This window comes from Vicia villosa, linkage group LG2 (genome assembly GCF_029867415.1).
Source record: "Vicia villosa cultivar HV-30 ecotype Madison, WI linkage group LG2, Vvil1.0, whole genome shotgun sequence".
In the NCBI taxonomy this organism is placed as follows: Eukaryota; Viridiplantae; Streptophyta; class Magnoliopsida; order Fabales; family Fabaceae; genus Vicia; species Vicia villosa.
Genome location: NC_081181.1, coordinates 62,081,531 through 62,087,104, shown reverse-complemented (window position 1 = coordinate 62,087,104; position 5,574 = coordinate 62,081,531).

The window sequence follows — 5,574 nt, the reverse complement described above, 5'->3', positions numbered from 1 at the left end:
AATATTTTGTCAATAACTCTGTGTTTCCGTCAACATTTATTATTTTGATTAGTAACTTTGTGTTCCCGTTAATATTCAAAATTTGTTCCTGTTAATTTTTAAAATTTGGATAGTAACTTAATGTTTTCGATAATATTCAAAATTTTGATCATTAACTTTGTGCTCCCATTAATATTTAATATTTTAATCAATAACTCCGTGCTCCCGTTAATATTCAATATTTTGATCAGTAACTCCGTGTTCCCACTAATATTCAATATTTTGATCAATAAACTTCATTTCCCATTAATATTCAATATTTTGACCAGTAACTTCATGTTCCCCTTAATATTTAATATTTTGATCAGTAACTTCGTGTTCTCGTTGATATTCAATATTTTGTTCGGTAACTTCATGTTCCCGTTAAAATTCAATATTTTGATCAATAACTTCAAGTTCCCATTAATATTCATTATTTTGATCACTAACTTCGTGTTTCTGTTAATGTTTCAAATTTGTTCCTGTTAATATTCAATAGTTTGATTAATAACGCCATGTTTCCGTTATTATTCAATATTTTTAGCAGTAACTCCATGTTCCCGTTAATATTATATACTTTACTCTGTAATTTAATACTCACGTTAATATTCAATATTTTGATTACTAACTTCATGTTCTCGTTAATATTCAATATTTTGATTAATAACTTCATGCTCCCGTTAATATTCAATATAGTTTGATCAATAACTTTGTTTTCCCGTTAATATTCAATAGTATGATCAATAACTTCGTGTTCTCGTTAATATTCAATATTTTGATCAGTACCTTTATGCTCTCGTTAACATGCCATTTTTTATCAGTAACTTCATGTTTCCGTTAATATTCAATACATTTAATATTTTGATCAGTAATTTAATATTATCTTTAATATTCAATATTTTTATTAGTAACTTCATGTACCCATTAATATTAAAAAAAATTCTATTAATATTCAATAATTTGATTAATAACTACATGTTCCCGTTAATATTCAATTTTTTTGTCAGTAACTTCATGTTTCTATTAATATTCAATATTTTGATGATATTTTTGAAACAAAAATAAATTAATTTTAACATTGTTTAAAAATATTTGATGATAATTAAATTTTTTTATAATAACAAAAATCTTAAATAGACAAATTATAATGAAGAAATATTCTATCAAATTATATAATACAATTAATAATAAATATTGAATATAATTGATTAAACTCAATTTACAAATCAAATATATTATTCCATATATAAAATATTTGAATCATTAGTTAATTATTCCTATATATAAATATTTTTGTTTTGGAATTATTTATAAAACTATTTAGGCTTATTTGCAACTTTAATCCTCCTTTTTTTGTCTTTTTCTTGATTTTGATCCCTCTATTTTAAAAATCACTATTTTAGTCCATTTTTTAAGTTTTTTGTGCAATTTTTGTCCCTCTATTTTGTTTTTTTCTGCAAAATTAGTCCCTATTCCTGTCTCTTTTTCATTAGAAAACTCAAAAAGGGGACCAAAATCTTGGTTTTAAAAATGGGGGACTAAAATCGAGAAAAAGACAAAATAGGGGGACCAAAGTTGCAATTAAGCCAACTATTTAAATCAATTGTAAACTTATTCTCGTTATTACATTTAATTAAATGTGTTAATATCAGTACCATATGTGCGTACCATATAATTACCCGTGTGTATCCGTAATATATTATTTTGTATTTGGATAGAATTGACCCATTAAAGTTTTAATGGTAATATTTCAATTATATTATATTATATATAGATAAATATATATATTGATTATTGATAAACTTGTTCAATTAAATTTTAAATTTTATAAATGACAAACAAATTGTATGATTAATAAAAAATATCATGCAATTTTGATATTATTTATTCATATATTACTTATGTTTCATTCTATTACTACTTATTCACACATTACTTATATTTCATTCTATTACTATTTATTCATACAATACTTATGTTTCATTCGATTACTTATGCTTATTAACACCCATAGTTATTTTTAAATATTTTTTTTTTAAAAAAAGTCAATAGATCTAATATATTTATTTTATTTAATAATCTCTAAAAAATTTCATTTATATATATATATATATATATATATATATATATATATATATATATATATATATATATATATATATATATATATATATATATATAACATTAAATAATTTAGTAGTATTAGTAAGAAATCTTATTAAAGTGAAAATAGAAAATAGTAGTTAGTTTTTCTATACAGAGAATGATGATGGCACATGTTGTATTTTAGATATTTTGAAAATATACTTTATTTTTTTAATAATATCTATGAATTTTTTATCAAAAAACTCCATACAATATATAAAAGCAATGATATGCCTAAAACATTTTTTAAAATATGTATCTAATAATATTTATCCTTTTGTTAAATGAGAGGTTAAAAATCTTCTAACCATATGAAATTTGGTTTCAAAATTATGTTGATAAATTCATTATTTTGGAAAGTTTCTATTAAATAATTTTGAAGGAAATCAAGTGAGATAAATTATATTTATTAATTTTTAATGATAATATGATTCACTCAATTTTTGGTGATACAACATCAATATAATTGGAGTACTAAATATATTTGTAACGTATTTATTTTATACCAATTAAGATATTGGTAAGTAATTGATATGATTTTAATGTATTGATTCTATATCAATTAAATTATTCCCAACGTACTGATTTTAAGGTATGAGTCGTTAAAAAGGTTTTTATATCTTACAAAGTTAGATAATTTTAGGTAAATCATACAAAAGTACAATATTTACTCAAAATTATATTATTTTTAGGTAAATCATACCATATTATAAAAACAATATAATTTTGTAAGATATAAAAGTACAATATTTTCTCAAATCTAATAATTTAAATATACATATGGTAAGTACTAAAAGAATAAGAAATCAAAAGTTGCAATCACATGCATTAAATCATAAATTAAAAGTTGCAATCAATTGATCAATGATTACTAAAGATAATTATGATATTTAACTTTTTTATAAGTAAATGATTTATGTCTTTTCATTCTAAACTCTTTATTTACCTAAAAAAATATACTGTTTTTTTCTTTATTCTTTGATTCTATTTTCTTATACGTTTCAAAATTATGTATATGTTTTGAATTTGTAATATTTTATTATATTCTATATTTATTTTTTTTGTTCGACCTTAGAATAAATAAATATCAATAATATTTTATAAAACTAACTTTATAAATTATATATATATATATATATATATATATATATATATATATATATATATATATATATATATATTGATAAACTTAATTTTTTTAATTTGACCTAACTAAAATATTCTTTAGTTATATGAATTAATATACAATATTATGTTATTTATATATTATAATATCTATAATTTTTATAGCTACTAAGATTTAATATAAATATCACTCAAAGATAAAATCAATTAATCAATGAAATTTATTTATTAAAATTTACAATAATATACCAATTATTTCCATATCAAGAAAATAGGTGTGCTGCTTCATTATTTCAACAAACCATTCTTTAAAATCACGTTCAAATCAACCATAATGTTTGGATTATTATGGATAAGAAGTTAAAAATTGTAATCACATTAAATCAAAAGTTGCAATTAGATTAAATCAAAAATTAAAGTTGCAATCAAGTAAAATGATTATCATATTTAATTTTTTTATAGGTAAATGATCTGTGTCTTTTCATTTCAAAACTCTTTATTTACCTAAACAAATATAATGTTTTTTTCTTTACTCTTTGATTCAATTTTCTTATAAATTTCAAAATTATGTATACATTTTTAATTTGTAATATTTTATCTTTATTTTTTGTTTTGTTCGACCTTATAATAAATAAATATCAATAATATATTATAAAACAAACTTTGTATATATTGATAACCTTAATTTCTTAATTTGACCTAACTAAAATATTCTTTAGTTCTATGAATTAATATAAAATATTATCTTATTTACATATTATAATATCTACAATTTCTATAATTACTAAGATTTAATATAAATATCACTCAAACATAAAATCAATCGATTAAGATTTATTTATTAATATTTGCACTTAAAATATAAAAAATTAAAGTTCATTCTATGAATTAATATAAAATATCATGTTATTTACATAGTATAATATCTACATTTTTGACAAAACTTGCGCAAGCATAACCCAGTAATTTCAAGCAGATTCTCCATTGTATATTGACACCAGCCAACTTGATTTCTACTTCTACAACTCAAACTTTGGGGACAGTCAAAGAAGAATATTTATTTCAAACGAATCGTATAGACGATGTTTTCTACTGTCTGCACCAGAAAAAAATCCAAAACACATATTAGGACAATATTTAAATTGTTACTAAAAAAATAGAAAATAGGGATTGGAAACTGTAACACCCATAATTTCAGTTTATTAATTTAATCTGGATTTAAATTAAATAATTGGAATTTTAGAATTTAAATTGGATTTAATTGAAAAATGATGGAGTAAGAGCTATTGGGCTTATGGTGTGATGATAGTAAAAGAGGGGTGCTAATTAGTTAGGCCTTCTACTAAGTTGTGGTTAATTTATTTTATTTTATTTTTCATAAAATAAGAAAAAGGAACCATTTAGGGAGAAAGGAAGAACACGTGAAAAGAGCAAGAGAAGAGGAAGAGGCAAGAACGTGAAACCGGAAGGAGAGCATTCAAGAAATTCATCGAGGTAAGGGGGACTCTTTCTTTTAGTATCTCTTATGTGGTCTTAGGTGATAGGTAGATTGATGTATGGTTTGGTTCAATTAGATATTGGGATTGTTAGGTTAGGGTGTTATAATTGGATTGAATTGATGATAATTGTGTGAACTATTTGGTTAATAATGAGTTTGGATGATGTTTTATGGTGTATAATTGAATGTATGATGATTATATGCCTGTATGTGATGTTTGGAATCGTTTTTGGGTGGAAAGGATGTGAAATCGCAGGGTCTGTCGCAGACTTGGGGTTCGCTGAAATCGCAGGTCCGCTGAGCGGAGGGGGGTCCGCTGAGCGGAGGTCCCAACGTAGTTCGCTTCTGTTTGACGTCGCTTGAGGTCCGCTGAGCGGGGGTCTGAAGGATTTCGCTTCTGCCTTGCTCCGCTGAGCGAACCTTGCTGTGTGTGAATTTTCCCAAACTTCAAAATAACGTATCTTTTGATCCGTGAATCATTTCTTAGTGCCGTTTTGGATTTTGTGCAAGTAATTAAATGTTTTATATGATGAATGATGAATATTGGTATTAGCCGACTTTATTTCTTTAAAAACTCGATTTAATTACTTGATGAGAATTGAACATTGTGTGCATATGAGATAGGTGTGACAATGTGTTTGATGTGATGATGAATTGGTTGTGATTTGTTATTATGATTGTGATGGATGCATGACTATTTGAATGATGTTGAAAACATGTACATACTTATTCGGTGATGTGGTGTTGAGATGAGTTGTTCATCGTGATTCGGTGTGTTTTAAGTATGT